At 53.7% G+C, this 18,367-nt stretch overlaps 1 long non-coding RNA gene across 1 annotated transcript; it reads left to right on the top strand.

The window, feature by feature from the left end:
* Positions 1–448: 448 nt before the first annotated feature.
* LOC119105408 (uncharacterized) lies at positions 449–9,121 on the top strand. The gene is made up of 3 exons (XR_005095050.1): positions 449–538; positions 7,954–8,125; positions 9,042–9,121. It is a non-coding gene; the product is annotated as an uncharacterized LOC119105408 (long non-coding RNA).
* Positions 9,122–18,367: the final 9,246 nt, after the last annotated feature.

The following is an 18,367-nucleotide window of genomic DNA, read 5'->3' as shown; positions in this document are numbered from 1 at the left end:
TGCGATTCGCACTGACGTCCTCAACTAATAAAAACACGCACGTGCAGCGAAGGAATATGTGGGGGAAACCTATGTAGTTATACTTTGGCGCATTACGTTTCGTCCTGTCTGCGTCGGAAATGTCTATACGCTACATTATATGGTAGTATAGTTGGAAATACGGCTCATGAAAGTAGCCGCAGAAAAAATCCTGCTTTGGCTGACCTTGTCGTCATTTGAATCTTCAAACTCCGAGATATTATTGACCTAATTCTCGATGTCATATTTCCCATGCGTGTTGCCGAGGTGTGCAAGGGGAAATTGCTACAAGATTTTACGAACACGACCCTTGGACTACGCTGTCGAATTCCCTTCAAAAAGTAGATAAACTTTTTTTGCATTGTATATGCCAGCATAGGTGATAAAACTCGCGCCGCAAGGGGGTGTATTTCGATTCGTGTTTCCTTGGACCACCGCCCGCCGTCATGTCCCCAAATGGCCAAATGGGTTTGAAATAAGGAAGAATCGGTGTAATTGACATCTAGTGAACGATAGGAATGTAAGAACCGAACTGCTGTCATGCTGTTTGCTCCGTGTGCATTCCCCTGTAGGCATTACCACCGAAGTGTTTGATCATTTTGGTCCTGTTGGCATTCTCAAAGCAAATTACAGGTGGCATCTACCAAACTGAATCTTTTCCCACCTGTGCTGTTACATGTGTGTACCCTCCATGCTTACCACCTTGGGGCAGTGCAAGTTCTCCCAGGCTGGGGCTTTGACAGTCGATGTTTATCGCCTGTCAGTGCTTTTTAGACTGATCATTAATTTTCAAAAGGTTCGGGCCTCAGCCTGTCTGGGTCATTGCAAAAAGCTGTCCCCTTTTCCAGATGCCTCTCTGACATTGGTGTGTTGAACCTTGTGATTATGTATGCAATTCGGCTTTTTTTTACTTGGGTACCTGTATTGCCGACGGTGGGGAGAGAGCTACGCTGGCTGCAGGGTTCCTGTACTGCCGTGATGGAGAAATGCTGTTAGGTATCAGCCGACGTGGTGACGTCACTGAAAATGGGTTTGCATCCATCGGGGTTCTTTTGGGCCGACTGAAGGCTACAAGGCATTTGCTAGCGATATGATGTCACTGGTATTCGACTGGATATGTGACGTCACTGGTTGTGATGCTTTAGGGCTCTTTTGGGTGCAACGAATGCCGTAAAGCATCACCTGACGATATGTCGTCGCTGGTATTCAATGAAACATCAGGCGCAACAGGCCTTATTCCATCTTTACCTTTCGTACCTGTCTGCTGCAAGAATTTGCGTGCCGAATAAAAGCTTGACCGAATCACCTGAATGTGTGACGTCACTAATCATCACTTGATACGAGTGCACTTAGGCCCTACGGCCGCGGTGTATCATGTTCCGTGAAATATCACCGGGTATCGTGACATCACTGATTTTCGACCAAATATTGGTCGCAACAGGTCATGCTTCATTTTTAACCTTCGTACCTGTCTACTGTAAGCACTGGCGTGATGAATAAAAGCTACCAAATCACGTGGGTGTGTGACGTCACTGGTCATGCATTTTTATGGATCTTTGGGGGCCAACTGAGAGCCGTAAAGCATACCCTAATGATGTGACGTCACTGGCATTCGACTGTGTGTGATGTCACTTGTGATCAGATTTTACGGCCTCTTTTGGGCCGACGAAAGGTCATACGACATTAACTGAAGATGTGACGTCACTGGTATCCGAATAAAATTCAGGCGGGACAGGCCATGCTCCATCTTTACCTTTGGTACCTGTCCATTGCAAGCATTTGAATGCTGAAGGAAGGCTCTGCCGAATTGCCTGAGTGTGTAACGTCACTAACCATTAATTTGTATAGACTGTTTTGAACCCACTGCAAGCCATACCACATCAGCTGACCATATGACGTCACCGGTTTTCGTCTAGATGTCATGCGCAACAGGCCATGCTCTATCTTTGCCTTTCGTACCTGTTTACTGCAAGCATTCGCGTGCTGTATGAAGGTGATGCTGAACCATCTGAGTGCGTGACGTCACTAGTCATGAGTTTATACAGGTTCACGTGGGCAGCCCAATGCAACAAAGCATCATATCCTGTGAAGCATCGCGGGATGATATGACGTCACTGGTATTCGACTCAACATCAAGCGTAACAGGCCATGTTCCATCTTTACCTTTCGTACCTGTCTACTGCAAGCATTCGCGTGTTATATCATGTCATTGGTTAGAGTTCTTACGGGCTCTTTTCAACCCCCTATATGGTATAATGCTTCAGCTGACGATATGATGTCACTGGTGCTCGACTTAACATCAGGCAAAACATGTCATCTTCCATCTTTGCCTTTCGCACCTGTTAAAGTATTGGCGAGCCTAATGATGGCTCTGCCGAATCAACTGAGTGCGTCGTCATGAGTTTTTACAGGCTATTGTTGGCCGAGTGAAAGCCATAAGGCATCATCTAACGATATGTTGTCACTGGTAATCCACTAAGTGTGTGACGCCATTGGTCATGAGTTTTCCCGGGCCTTTTTGGGCCGACTTAAGGCCATTAGGCATCAGGTAACGATATGACGTCACTGGTATTCAATTAAGCATCAGATACAATATGTCATGTTTCATCTTTACCTTCCGCACCTATCTACTGCAAGTATTCGCGCGACACATAAAGGCTCTGCCCAATCACCTGAGCGTGTGGTGTGACTGGTTATGAGTTTACGCGGGTTTACTCGGGCTGACTGAAGGACATCAAGCATCATCTGGCGATGTGACGTCACTGGTATTTAACTTAACACCAGGCGCGACAGGCCATGTTCGTCTTTACCTTTCGTACCTGTCTATTGTAAGCATTGACATGCTTAGTTGAGCTCTGTGAAATCTCCTGGGTGTGTAATGTCACTGGTCATGAGTTCTTTACGGGCTGCTTTTTTGTACCTATAGGGTACAAGACATCAGTTGACGATATGACATCACTGGTATTTGACTTAATCTCAGGCGCAACAGGCCATGTTCCATCTTTGCCTTTCGCACCTCTATACTGCAAGTATTCGCGCGCTACATAAAGGCTCTGCCGAATCACCTGAGCATGTGGTGTAACTGGTCATGAGTTTACGCGGGCTTACTCGGGCTGACTGAAGGACATCAAGCATCACCTGACCTTATGACGTCACTGATATTCGGGCTGTGGCCCAGACTTATGGCCGCTAGGTGGCGCGCTTGATTATTATTTAGCCATCAGGGCATTCCGGACCGTAGCTGCTCAGGGGCGCATCCTGTGATGTCGGGCGGAATAGCTTTGCATATACGTCGGTTTGTGGGCTGGGATCACCTTTGTTTTGTGTTTACGTTTGTTCAAAATTTTAGTCGTTGAAACAGCCCGTTGCGGTTTGAAGTTGTTACTTAATGGTGCGCACAATAAAATTAGTGTGCTTAACTATGGTGCATCTCCCACCTCTGCTGCGGAATTTCGTAGCCATAGGTGGCCAAGTGACCTCCTACCAACTGATTATCAGTGACGTCACACACTCAGGTGATTCGGCGGAGCCTTCATATAGCACGCGAATATTTGCAGCAGCCAGGTACGAAAGGCAAATATGGAACATGACCCGTTGCGCCTGATGTTTAGTTGAGCACCAGTAACGTCATGTCGTCAGCTGATGCATTATAACCTATAATGGGTTCAAAAGAGCCCGTAAAAAACTCGTGACCAGTGACGTCACACATTCAGGAGATTCGACGGAGCCTTCATTCAGCACGTTAATACCTTTAATAGACAGGTACGAAAGGTAAAGAAAGTACGTGGCACGTTGGACCTGATGTTAAGTCGAATAACAGTGACGACATATCATCCTGTGATGCTTCACGGGAGGTGTTGCTTTGTGGCCTTGGGCGGCCCAAGTGAATCCGTATAAACTCATGACCAGCGACGTCACCCACTCAGATGATTCGTCTGGAGTTTAGTCGATTACCAGTGACGTCATATCGTCAGCTGATGCTTGATGTCCTTCAGTCAGCCCGAGTAAACCTGCACAAACTCATGACCAGTTACGCCACACGCTCAGGCGAATTGACAGAGCCTTTTTGTAGCGCACGAATACTTGCAGTAGGCAGGTGCGAAAGGTAAAGATGAAACATGGCTTATTGCAACTGATGTTAATTCGAATACAAGTGACGCCATAACGTTATCTGATGCCTAATGGCCTGAACTCGGCCAAAAAAGGCCCGTAAAAACTCATGACCAGTGACGTCACACACTCAGTGGATTACCAGTGACGTCATTTCGTTAGCTGATGCCTTACGGCTTTCGCTCAGCCAAAAATAGTTGGTAAAAATTCATGACCAGTGACGTCGCACACTCAGGTGACTCGGCAGAGCCATCATTTAACGCACCAAAACTTTACAGGTACGAAAGGCAAAGATGGAACATGACCTGTTACGCCTCATGTTAAGTCGAACACCATTGACATCATGTCGTCAACTGATGCATTTTCCCCTATGGAGGGTTACAAGGAGCCAGAAAAAAACTCATGACCAGTAACGTTACACACCCAGGAGACTCGACAGAGCCTTCATTCAGCACGTCAATACTTGTAATAGACGGGTACGAAAGGTAAAGATAGAACATGGCCTGTTGCGCCTGATGTTAAGTCGGACACCAGTGACGTCATATCGTCAGCTGATGCATTATACCGTTTGGGGGTACAAAAGGTCCCGTAAAAAGCTCTTGACCAGTGACGTTACTTACTCAGGAGACTCGACAGAGCCCTCATTCAGCACGCCAATACTTCCAAGAGACAGGTACGAAAGGTAAAGATGGAACATGGCCTGTCGCGCCTGGAGTTTAGTCGAATACCAGTGACGTCATATCGTCAGCTGATGCATGATGTCCTTCGGTCAGCCAGAGTAAACCCGCGTAAACTCATAACTAGTTACACCACACGCTCAGGTAATTCGGCAGAGCCCCTATGTGTCGCGCGAATACTTGCAGTAGATAGGTGCGAAAGGTACAGACGAAACATGGCTTAGATAGAGCATGGCCTGTTGCGCATGATGTCTAGTCGAAACCCAGTGACATCATATCGTCAGCTGATGCCTTGTGGCCTATAGTAGGTTCAAAAGAGTATACAAATTAATGGTCAGTGACGTACACACTCAGGTAATTTGGCAGAGCCTTCCACGGCAATGCTTGCAATGGACAGGTACCAAAGATAAAGGTGGAGCATGGCCTGTCGCGCCCGAAGTTCATTCGAATACCAGTGACGTCACATCGTCAGTCAGTGCCGTATGACCTTTCGTCGGCCCAAAAGAGGCCGTAAAATCTCATGACCAGCGACACGCACAGTCGAATGCCAGTGACGTCACATCGTTAGCTGATGCTTTATGGTCTTCAGTTGGCCGCCAAAAAAATCCGCCAATACTTGCAGCAGACATGTACGAAAGGTATAAATGGAGCATGACCTGTTGCCTGATGTTCGGCCAAATACCAGTGACGTCATATCGCCAGCTGATGCCTTACGGCATTTCGTCGGTCCTAAAGGGCCCGTGGAAACCCACGACCATTGACGTCTTACAATCAGACGTATAGCAGTGACGTCGTTAGCTGACACCTTGTGGTCTTCAGTTGGCCGAAAAGCACCGGTGGAACTCATGACCAGTGACGTAACACACTCAGGTGGTCCGGCAGCTTTCATCCAGCACGCCAATGCTTGCAGCAGACAGGTACAAAGGTAAAAATGAGGCACGGCCCAGTATTTATTCGAATACCAGTGACGTCACGCTATCCGGTGATACTTCGCGGACCATGACACACCGTGGTCGTGGGGCCTAAGTGCACTCGTATGAAGTGATGATTAGGGACGTCACACATTCAGGTGATTCGGTCAAACCTTTATGCGGCACGCAAATGCTTGCAGCAGACAGGTACGAAAAGTAAAGATGGAACGAGGCCGGTCGCGCCTGATGTTTAATCGAATACCAGTGACGACACATGGCCAGCTGATGCATTATGGCATTCAGTGGACCCAAATGAGCCTTACAAAACTCACGACCAGTGACGCCACATACCCAGCCGAATACCAGTGACATCATATCACAAGCAAAAGCCTTATGGCCTTCAGTCGGCCCGAAAGAACCCCGATCCCGATCGATGCAAAACCATTTTCAGTGACGTCACAATGTCAGCTGATGCCTCACAGCTTTTCCCCCGCACGACAATACTCGAAACCCTGCAGCTAGCGTAGTTCTTCCCTCCGTCGGCCATACAGGTACCAAAGTAAAAAATTACCTGCAATTCAGGCCAGGCCAGATTGGGCTACATTTTCAGCTTAATTTGAAAAAGTTTGCATCATTTGGCATGAAATTACCTTCACATCATAATTCCCTTGTTAGTGGGCTCAGTAACCTTTGCAATTGGTGTTGAAAAATTACATTAAATTGGTTCTGACCTCCTAAGCACTTAAGTTTGTGATATATAGGTGTGCTAAATTGTTGCTGTGGTGCTGCTGCATTCCTCATCTGTAGTATGGTAAGCCTAAGATGTATTTCTGCAGTCCGGCCTCTGGACCCCTTATTCAGTTTGTAGAAAATGTATCCAACAGCAGGATATCCATATGACTGCTCTGGACACCATGTTTTGCTGCATCAACCTCAGACTTTCTCTAAATGTTCTGAGTTTTCAAAATATTTTTGCTTGAAAGCAGAGTATCTTTGTGTGAAATTACATGTGCAGTCTTTTAAACAACTTTAAAATATGGCACTCTATGCACAAACATTGATGGTGACTATGTGCCAAACCCTGAGAGCCCAAATTTATGATGTACATGCACTAAAATTGTTGCAGAGATGTCAGTGTTAATGCTCTGCCTGATATTTTTAGCCTAACATGTATTTTTAGCAGACTGGTCCTACTCTAGTTCCTATGTTCCCATCTCTACATGTTATGGCTCTCTTGCACCTGCTTCATCACTTGTCTTCCAGTGGTAGTGGGAGTTGCTGAAAACAGCTACAATGAGACTGCTGATACAATACTATTAGCTTATATCACACAATACCAATATCCAACACTAATGACCACAGACTGACAGGGCTTGGCAGCATCCTACCCTTAGACTAAAAATAAGTTGGATCATTCCTGATGCAAGGGCCCTTGCATATGCAGACCTATGCTAGCGGAGTGAAATTTCAGGGATGTTCTTGGACTGTTCAAAGCACAGTGAGGGGCTTTCCTTCTTTGCAGTGGGTGTTTAAGTGTGTCTGCGTCATTTGCTTATGTCCCTGCTGTGGCTATTTGCTTATGTCCCTGCTGTGGCTATTTGCTTATGTCCCTGCTGTGGCTATTTGCTTATGTCCCTGCTGTGGCTATTTGCTTATGTCCCTGCTGTGGCTATTTGCTACTGTGTCTGATGCTCAGTTACAACTCTGTGATCTGCATCAACTGGCAGTATCACATGATCCTTTGCTGATGACTTTTCAGCATTCTGCTGCATTTCAACACAGCTTTATTACCAGCCCTTTTCACTGGAAGGCATTTAGACTGATCTTTTCACCATTCAACATGCACTAATGGACATGTTGTTTAAGGCAGGGTGTATACTGTGTACACATGCGATCTGGTTTTGATTGCAGTTCTGGCATTCTGTCCAGGTCTGTGTATTCTGCTGCAGCTGAATGAGGTGGGGGAAACCTGGATACCTGTACTTGGGTATTTGGGGTACCAAACTTGAGTACTATACTTGGGTAGTTGGGTAGTATGGTACCATCAGCCACTGTTCTAGACCATGCTACCTATATGGCTACCATGCTGTTCATTGATGCCCATGCAAGTGTGGCATTTTTGGTTTGTTTTTGCCTTGCATAACTGACCATATAAGGCTGGGATATCTTTATTTATAACAGTGTCAAAAATTATTGATGCAAATCCTGCTTGTTAATGGTCTGTTTTTGACACCCAGAACATGCATATGGACCAGGAACACGATTTCCTGGGTCAGATCACATGGCTGTGCTGCCGACTGACATCAACCGTCAGCCTGGGAAGCCCAACTGCCATTACCAACAACCAGCTGAAGAGGATCAGAGCAAATGCTCTGAAAAACATACTGTTTCCTGCATACATTGATCATGGTGAGATGCTGCAGCTTGTTCATGTGGTGAGGTGCACATCATGAAGATGGTCTGCATTTTGCGTCCTCACGAGCCAGATGACTTAAAACTGTGTTGGATGTTTTCTTGGAGTCATCGAATTTTCTAAATATTTTATACTAATACTAACCTCTGAAAAAACCATTTTACATGCTCCTGTACACCAGGGACTCACTCACAGGGTGCTGGATTTTGTGTTGATGCTTGTTTTTATTGTTTGGTGCCATGCTTCATTGGACTGAGGCAAGGAGGTGATCTTAAATAGGTCTTATTCAATCCTTTATCCTTGTACTGTAGTGCTCTAGTCTGATCCAAACCTGATTTGAGAGACTGGCTGTTTGTACTGGTGTCTCTTTTTGTGATACTCCCACACTAATATTTCTAAGAAGTGCTTCTGCGCAAGTTCCTGCTGATCTTATTTTTATCAAAGGTAATAAAAGTGTTTGTAATTCATATAGGCATGGTACTGGCAATGTCATATCTGGCCCAGGCAGTTGTCATTGTGCACTAGTATGTCATCCCAGGATTGAATTCTGATGTGTCAAGTGTGCAACAATAATGGTCTGTGTCGAGACTGGTTGAGTGAGATATCAGAGCTGTCACAGTTGTCTAGTCTCCTGACCTGTGACATGTGCCCAGACCAGTCTGGTGAGATATCAGAGCTGTCACTGCTGTCTGGCCCTCTGACCTGTGACCCGTCCCCAGACCAGTCTGGTGAGATATCGCAGCTGTCACAGTTGTCTCCTGACTTGTGACCCATCCCCAGACCAGTTTGGTGAGATATTGCAGCTGTCACAGTTGTCTAGTCTCCCGACCTGTGACCCGTTTCCAGACCAGTCGGGTGAGATATCGGAGCTGTCGCTGCTGTCTAGTCTCCTGACCTGTGACCCGTCCCCAGACCGGTCGGGTGAGATATCGGAGCTGTCGCGGCTGCACGCCGCTTGGTTCGTGCTGGCCGGCGCCGGGCGGCTGGAGCCAGCAGGCCGGCTGCGCGCCCTGCTGCAGGCGCTGGGGCCGGACCCTCCGGCCGAGGTGCGCGGCCGCGCTGCGCCTGCTCTTGGAGCTGGCGGACCGGCGGCTGGGCCGGCCGCCGCCGCCGCCGGCCGTCGGACACTTCGGCTCCCGGCTGTGCCCCAGGGTGAGGAGCTCCGCCCCCCGTCGACAGAGGCTGTCCAGCCTCGCACATGCAGCGAGGCGATGTGCTGTACTCACTTTCACGGGTAATACTATGCTTTCCCTATTCGTTTGGCTGGTGAAATGAAGATAACACATCAGCGTAGGTAAAACGCCCCTTTATTCGATTGAGGATGAATGCATTAACATTTTATATCGTTAAGGACTTGATTTCTGGTGGGACAGTCGACTTTGAGATCATCGTCGGAAAGCAGCTATTTGCGCAGGATGCATGCCGACCGCAATGCATTCTCACTGTGGTGCTGCACGCAGGCAACGTGCGCTGAGTGTCACGGCATCGATATGTCGCCCGCCACACGGTGGTCTTGTGTACCGGTCCCCGCCGTCTGGTGTCCGGGTCAGTGCACCGGCGCATGCCTCGTCTCTGACGGCCTCGCTGTCCCCAGACGCTGTGGGCCAGCGGCGAGCCGCCCGAGTACAGCACCGAGTACATGGTGCCGGAGGAGTCGCGGCTCTACATGCAGTTCCCGGCCGGAGTGTTCTGCGCCGACCCGCGGCTGCCGGCCGGCGACGCGCCGCCGCCGGGCCTGTTCGACCGGCCGCCCGGCGAGGGGCTCGGCCTGCTGGGCGCGCCGACACAGTCTCAGCCCGGCGGGTCAGTGGGGGGTTGACGCTGTCTGGGCACGGACCGTTTGTCTGGTTGGAAGCCTGTGTGTAGTGTGCAGGCCTGTTAGCAGGATGTCATCGTCATGCGTTGGAGTGGTGCTGCAGGCTAGGAGTAGTTTGGTCTTCTTTTGTTTTTGTTTGTCACCGTCACGTATATATATGTGGGTCTCCGGTACTTGCGTTAGAATAAATATCTCGGGCATTGTGTTCTATTGGCGTTTCGTTACCGATGCGCACGTGTGTATGTTGAGCTTGTCGGTATTCGGTCCTGTCACAGTAACAATAATTAATAACTGATTGGATTTAAAGATATTTCGCTACAAGATATTTGGACGAATGTGTGTTGCCCTGGCATTTACCCCTTCGTGAGTGCGTGAGGTCGTTTCTCACATCAGAAGGTTCCCACATGATACCCATCACCAGTCGCGTTTCCCTGCAGTCCCCGGCTGATCCACTCTGGTCGGCAGTCCGCTGGGGGCGCTGGTGCAGAGCCGCAGCACGGCGGCCGCCGGGGAGCGGCTGCGCCTGCCGCCGCTGCCCTCCGACCCCAGCCGGGTGCCGTTCGCGCCGGAAACGCTGCGGTCCCGCGGCGCTGGCCGGCCCGGAGCCGCACACGTCACCCGCGCGCCGTCAGGTCAGCCGCGGCAGCTGCCGTCGGTGGGCGCGGCAGTGTTGCACCATGGCGCCATGCCAGACGCATGTCTATTAGCAGACGTTTGGCGTATAGGACTGTTGTGCCTGTAAGAAACCTGTTAGTTTTGGGGGCGAATGTTGTGTCGAAACCACATTATTGGGTTTTGGGGACGTATGTTGTATAGAAGCCACATTATTGGTGTTTGGGGATGCACATTGTATGAAAGTCACATTATTGGTAATAATTGTGTAAAAATCGTGATCGCCACAATCATTGGTAAAAATCATGATAACTGAGATCACTGTAAACACCAATAGATCACTGTAATCCATTATTCTGTCGGACTGACGGCAGCCCCTGCCCATTCTGTGACGGTCTGTGTGTTTGCCCTCAGGAGCCCGACCCGGTCCGGCCGCAGTCGCCGGCCGCGGCCAGCCGACGACGGCTGGGAGGAGGCGGCGCGCCTGCCCAGCGCCGGCCGCCTCTGCTGGGAGCGGCGCGGGCCGCCGTCAGATGGAGCGCCGTCCGCCGCACCTGACCGAGGCCGGACCGGCGGTGGTGGCGCCGCTGCGTGCGCTGCTGCTCTCCTGGCACCAGGATCACCCCGCGCCGGCGCGGCCGGTGCCGCTGGCCACCCTGCTCGCCCACCTCCGTCTCCTGCTGATGGGACTCGACACAGCCAGCTTCCCGTTCGACGCGGCGCGCGGCACCTTCCGCCCGGCCGCCGGCCTCTGCACCGAGCGATGCCTCGCCCGAGGCCCTGGCGACGCGCTGCGGCGTTTGGCTAAGCTGCGGTCTGTGGTGTCGCCGCGTGGCGGCGCTGACGGCAGCCAGCGGGCGGCGGCCTGACGCAAGCGCGCGTTTCACGGCCGCTCTGGAGCCGTGTCTGCGCGGCTACCGCTGCGCCCTGCTGGGAGGTTCGCGCCGACTCGCTGGCCGAGTCGTGGCGCCGCGTGCAACCGCTTCGTGCGGCTCATGGCACTGCTGGCCGACGTGTTCTGCGTCGGGACTAGCGATGCCGAGATGCCGCAAAAGATGGCACTGGTGTCGGACCTGTACGAGCGCCTGATCGGCGCCTCGGAGCCGACTGAGTGGGCCATGCTTACGCATCTCTTCCAGAGCACCGTCTCACCGTATTTAAGGTAAATGGACTTGCTATACTGTTTATTTGACCGGTTAATAATGTTTACCTTTGCCCTAAAGTTTGGCAGTTATTCAAGAGTACACTTTGTATTTGTAATCCTCTTACCATTTCTAGCCTTCCCCGTGACGTCGCATGCGGAAAAATACCTGCCGGTGTGGGCTGCGTGCCCCGCACGCGTCGCCGTGATCCGCTCACCGGTTGTGCATGTGTGTGCAGGTTTCTGACGGGCTGGCTGATGGAGGGCATCTGCCGTGATCCCTACGACGAGTTCCCCGTGCGGGAGGTGCCAGAGGCCCACCAGAGCCGGGATGAGACGTTCTGGACGTCGGCCTCCAGCCCGTGGTGGTCGGCAACCGATAACGACCATCCTCAGTTCCTCAAGGTGACTCTGGCAGGAGCGACTCTAGGGCTGTGGTCGGCGTCATGCTGGCGGTCCCTTTTGTAGCGTGGTCCGTGCTGGGCGGGGGGCGGCCGTCCCACGCCAGGTGGGGACCCGAGGTATGACGTGACGCCGGTTGCGAGGCGAGGTGTTCTTCTCGGTCGTGCTGGTGGGGTGTCTGTGCACCCACCGCTGGGAATGTCCTTTTCCCAGAGGTGGGGGCTCAGATCATTTTTGTATTAAAAAATATTATGAATATGCTGGTAGTGTGATGTCGTATGACTGAAGTTTGAGAGCGGGGATGATCCCTCAAGATCCTCAGCCCCGCGTTGAGTATGACTCGCCGTGCGACAGCTGGCGGTGGGAGTGTGTGGTGACCCCAGGCTGTACCACAGGATCTGTCGGGCAGGCCTGTACCAGTGCGGGCCGCTCGCTCAGCCTGCTGCGCCTGTGCGACCCGGACCACCCGCTGAGCCAGGCGGCGGACGAGCGCCGCGTCCGCCTGGCCTTCAGCCTGCCGCAGCTGCGCCGCATCCAGCAGCAGGTTGTCAGGTCAGCCGGCAGAGGGGCCCGCCGACTCGGGGGGGGGGGGGGGGGCAGGTGAGGTGGATCGTGGTCTGGGGGTACACCACTGAGAGTGAGTGAGAGTTTGGTGTCCTGCAGAGCGGGGCTTGCATTCAGGGCTGGTCCGGTGCAAAATACTTCAAGGCGTCTTCTTTTTTTGGTGGGAGGAGAGAGAGACAAGTTCAACCCCATTGCTATGGAACTGTCACACTGCACTTGCATGTGTCTGTGTGCTGAAATGTATTAAATGGTTGAGTAGCAGCTGTTTTCAATTGTGACGAAGTGCGATTTAGAGAAAGTCTTGTATGATTGCCATCATTGATGCCACAAAGCACTCTATGCCAGTGCTTTGTATGATTGTCATCAGTTAGGCCCCATGCCAGTGTCCTTTGTGTGCGGTCTATCCTTGGTAGACAGATCCAACATCATGCTAGATGATATATGTATGGCAGATCAGGGCGTCCGTGCTTGAGTCGGTTGAGAGAACTGCGCTGAAACTTTTTAGGTTCTTATTTGCTGAACATCTGGCAGGACGTGCCAGATGGCTGTTTGTGAACCTTTTCCCACAAACCTATGGTTATTGATGTTTCAACTAAGTACTTTACTGACGTGGGGTTTTGTTTTTAAACGCCAGTTTTACTGTACTTAATTGGTGTTAAAGCAGCCAGATTGCTTTTACATTGGTCGGGGCTGCAGAAAGTCACTGTGATTGCTTGATCATGGATGAATAATTTTTCAGACTATGGTCCTTGACTGGTGCGTCAGTATGTGCACAGTGCTACGGGTCAGATGTCGTCGGGTGGTATTGAGTCCTCAGAAGGATTGGATGGCATTTGACTCTTAACCATGTTTGTGTCGCAGGTTGAATGTTATTGGAATTGCTAGGATTCGAACTGGGGTCTTCTGATTGCGAGTCCAGCGCCCTGTCACTGAATGTACCGGGAAAGGCCGTGTGCATCCTATTCAGTGACACGACGGACGAGGTCTATAGTCCGAGCAATTGTTTCATCCGTGGTTTCTAATCTCTCCCCAGCAATTCGCAAATATTCCACGAAACTATGGTTGACTGATCCTGGTTTACCTTACCCTTATCGTGTAAGTCGTCAGTTTTCTTTACACTGTGACCTAGCTCCAGTATTATATGACTGCGTTATTCTTCCCCAGTAAACTCATCCTATGATCCCACAGTGACCCCGATATTGTGCCCTTGCGCCGGTTATAACGATCGTTTTACACTTCGTCAGTCCTCCGCCATCGTGCCTTGTCTACATTCCCTCCAGTGCGTGGTCCTCTGCTAGTTCTGACCCCCCCCCCCCCCCCTCCCCCTCCCACAGCTATGAGGCTGAGATGCAGACCTCACCTGGCCAACACGTTGGCTCGCACCTGGAGCAGCAGCAGCGGCAGCGACAGGAGCTGGAGGCGGCTGCCAGCCGCTCACCGCCAGCTCACCGTCTCCTCCATACAGGGTGTAGGGCGGCGGCAGGGAGCGCGGGCAGGTGTTAGGGGCGGGGAGGACGGTGTGGGAGGGAGAGGCATCGTCGGACCGTGGTAGTGCGGTGGCTGGCTGGCCCCCTCCCCCCTCCCCCTCCCACACCCACACACATACTCTGGACGAATGGAAACGTGCAACACATTCCCCTCTGCTCGGTCAGAGTGACCTCCATTTGACTGAAGATGTTGTACGGGTCGGCTGCGAGCATTCGCTCCGTAGTTGTCGGAGCACTCCCGGCGCTCGAGCATCTTCTGCGCGCAACCGTGCCGGCGCACCCTGTCCTGCGAATTGTGCCTTTGTTGCCTCGCCGACAGACTCGAATAGAAACACCGGCTGGACGATGTCGTTCGGGATCGTTATTGACCATCACTGGGCACCGTGCCTTGTTTCTGAAGCCAGTTCTCTTTTCTCAACTAAGGAAGGGGTCCCCGTTCTTATTTCGTCACGAGCGTTCGACCAATGCGATTGGCCCCCTCCCCCCACACCCCTTTTCACCGCGGGCTCTGCAACAAAACTCCCGATGCGATCAAGCAGTCGCCACCTGACGGGCCCACTGTCAGGAGGCGGACAGACCAGCAGGTGCGCGGCGGTGGGAGCCAGTTCTCATCCATACCGATAGACACAGCAGCCCGTATCTAGCCCCCGGGCGCCGCGGCAGCCGCCAGAGCCGCCGCCGGGCCGGCCCGCCCGCCGACCCCGGCCGCTGACGGCGTCCCCGCCCGGCAGACACGATGCTGGCGCTGCGGCGGCGGCGAGCTGAGGCCCAGCGCCGGCTACTGGCCGAGCAGCAGCGGGCCGTGGAGGCGGAGCGCGCCGGCCGGCGCCAGCGCCGCCTGGAGGAGCGGCTGCTGCATGAACGGGCCGACCGTGAACGCGCGCAGGACGAGTTGGCCGCGCTGCGGCGCGACAACCAGGCGCGGTGAGTGTCGGCACGGGCGGGGCTCGGCCGCCGGGGGAGGTGCCGTTAGGATGAGCGGCGTTGGCCCGGACGGGGCGGGCCGCCGGCGGGAGGTGCCGGGTTAGGATGAGCGCGTCTTGCGTTGGCACGGACGGGGCTCGGCCGCCGGCGGGAGGTGCCGGTTAGGATGACCTGCGTCTTGCGTTGGCACGGACGGGGCGGCCGCCGGCGGGAGGTGACGGGGCAGGGTGAGCAGTGTCTGCTCGTGCTGCACAGATGGCAGCGAAGTGACCTGAACCGTTAGCACCGTATGTGCTGCGCCGGCTTGGACTGATCGTGACGTGGGCTAGATGGAGTAGGGATGCGTTAATATGTTTTGCTTACTCAACATCTTGTGTAGCCTGATATCTCACTGTATTAGGGTTAGGAAGTTTTGGCGTTTTGGTGGGCCTTTCCATTGTTTTTTTCCCTTCTCCTGTGACATCCTTTATTCTATGACCATTACTCTGTGACTATTCCATTCGTTTTATCCATGGCTATTGCCTGCCTCCTATGCACGGTACGTTGGAATCGGTTCGAACCATTCGCTCGCGTGCCGCGCACGCCGTGTGGCGCCTGGCGCCCGGCTGGCGCGCGCCGGCTGGAGCCGCGCCGTGCCGACCGTGCCGACCTCACGCGGCCGACACTGACGGCGTCGGCCGGTCCACAGGCTCTCCCGGATGGAGCGACTGGCCTCGCCGGCCGAGATCGCCGCCGCGCGCCGGCAGCTGGGCCTGTCGGAGCCGGGGCAGCCTCCGACGTCGCCCGCCCGCCACGAGCCGATGCACACCAGCCCGGACGCGTCTCCCGAGGCGGGGCCGGCGGCGTCGCCCGAGACGGAGTCGGCAGCGTCGCCCGAGGCGGAGCTGGCGGTGTCTCCTGAGACGGAGCCGGCTGTGTCTCCTGAGACGGAGGAGCCGGCCGCCTCTCCGGGCGGGTCGCAGGAGACAGCCGAGGCCGGCTCGACTGAAGCGACATCGCCCGCCGGTGATTGGACACCTGTGGACGGCGAGCCGCTGCTGGGGCACGAGACCGGAGACGGGAGCCGAGACGACGCCGGAGACGGCACGGGAGATGTCATCGGAACCGGCACGGATCACAGTATTGAGGACAATCAAGGGAACAAGGTGCGAAACAAGATCGGTGCGTGCACGGAGGACACAACCGACGGGAAGACGGCGACGACACCGAAGCCAGCCAGGCCACTGTCATCGAGGACAGCGCTGCTGACGCGCTGAACGCCAACCAGCCGCCGCCGCGGCGGACGAGAACGCTAACGTGCGCCCGGCTGACGTCACCGGCCGCAACGTGACGTCACGGGCTGAGCTAGCCGAGCGGCGGCGGCGGATCCGGCGGCGAGCGCTGGCGGAGGGCGAGCCGCCGGCCGCCGAGGCCGTGCTGGTGGACCAGATCGGCGGCGAGGTGAGGTGGACCGGGCGAGCGGGCGGCGCCGAGCGGCGGCCCCGCTGGGACGCGTCAGTGGATAATTCAACCAGGCTCGCATGGTACTTATGGATGTTGGTGAAGGTTTATTCCTGCTCATTTTCCCCTAACAGAGCCCGGTTAGGTGTTTTCCGCTTAGGAGCTTAGGCAACTATCAGTTTGCCTCCCCAGATTAATATTTGAGTTGCCTGTAACTTCCCTTGCCAGGATGATATCGGAGAAGGCTGACTGAAGCGCGCGTAGTCAGTGCCAGCCCCTTCGTATTCATTGGACCGCGGCTATCTGGACCCAACGCATATCACTCCCGGATCTGTCAAAACAGATGCCGGCGTATGCATCGTGCTCCGCCGTTTGTGGCCGATGTGTCCGACGGAAGTGGCTCTGTCATTTGGAGTCTGGCAGCAGCCCAGCCGGCCCCTGTCAGTCCGTCCGGCCCAGGGCGGCCGGCCGTGTCGGCCCCCTCCCCTCCCCTCCCGCCGGGGCCGTATTTCAAGTGTCGCGCGCGGAGGGCCCGGCAAACACTCTTCGCCCGGCGCGGGTTTGCTTTTCGACGTGAGCGTCGGCAATTGCCTGCCGGCCGATGCCGCGCGACCGCCGCGTCGCTGGACCCGTGTTATTACGGTTGAAAAAGCGCTGTGAACCGGGCTTGTTTGTCGTTGGTCGACATGGCGTTTTGTCCCAGCGTGATGTCGCAGAAATGCCGTGCGACCACGATGTGGCTGTTGGCCGCTCCCATCGTGGCGGAACGAAGTTGCATCACGAACTCTCCTCAACCTCACACAATCTCGCAGCAATGTGGATGCAAAAGTATCTGCAGTTTTGCCGCCGTCTCGTTGCCTATTGCACGGTTTTGTCCCTGATAAATGTTTGTGAATAGGCTCTTCGCAAGAGATGTAACGGCCAACAACCACGTGCTCACTGCTTTCACTCACTCACTCACTCACTCACTCACTCACTCACTCACTCACTCACTCAATCAATCAATCAATCAATCAATCAATCAATCACTTACTTACCCACCCACTGCCTTCCACCGTTTGTGCATCATCACAAAATGTGTTTTCTGATCGAAAGCTCATGTTTTTGTTTTGGTCTTCCCGATAGGAATGACCCCGTCTAGCATACCTATTTGTCTTGCCCTTTTTTATTAACTGCGTCCACCTTATTATGCCGTGATACCCTCTTCTCCCGAGTATCTTTTGTTTGAATATGTTTTTATCTAGAGCCTCTTTCAAGGAACTAGTGCTTCCACATATTGGTCCCTGCGCTTGCATTACACGTGCTTGGAGCGTCTTCTGGCCCTGCAGCGGCTGTATGTCTGTTGTTTCCGTACATCTGTGGGTGGCCAACGAACGCGTTCCCGGTCGCCCGTCCCTGCATCGACCGTCATCTTTCCCTGCATGGACCGTCGTTTGTACCTGCATTGGACGTCGTCTGTCCCTGCTTTGAACGTCGTCTGTCCCTGCATTGACCGCCGTCTGTCCCTGCATTGGACGTCGTCTGTCCCTGCATTGACCGCCGTCTGTCCCGTGCCGTGACAGCCGTCCGTCCTGGGCCGGGTCTGTCTCCGGTATGACTGCGGTCTGTTCTTGCCTTGACTGCCCCATGTCCCGTGCCGTGACAGCCGTCCGTCCTGGCCTGGGTCTGTCTCCGGTATGACTGCGGTCTGTTCTTGCCTTGACTGCCACATGTGCCGTGCCGTGACAGCCGTCCGTCCTGGGCCGGGTCTGTCTCCGGTATGACTGCGGTCTGTCCTTGCCTTGACTGCCCCATGTCCCGTGCCGTGACAGCCGTCCGTCCTGGGCTGTCCAGGTGCTGAAGCGACGCGGCC

Source organism: Pollicipes pollicipes, unplaced genomic scaffold (assembly GCF_011947565.3).
Source record: "Pollicipes pollicipes isolate AB1234 unplaced genomic scaffold, Ppol_2.1 Scaffold_2555;HRSCAF=2994_pilon_pilon_pilon, whole genome shotgun sequence".
Classification (NCBI taxonomy): domain Eukaryota; kingdom Metazoa; phylum Arthropoda; class Thecostraca; order Pollicipedomorpha; family Pollicipedidae; genus Pollicipes; species Pollicipes pollicipes.
This window is presented reverse-complemented; position numbering and strand designations above follow the sequence as displayed.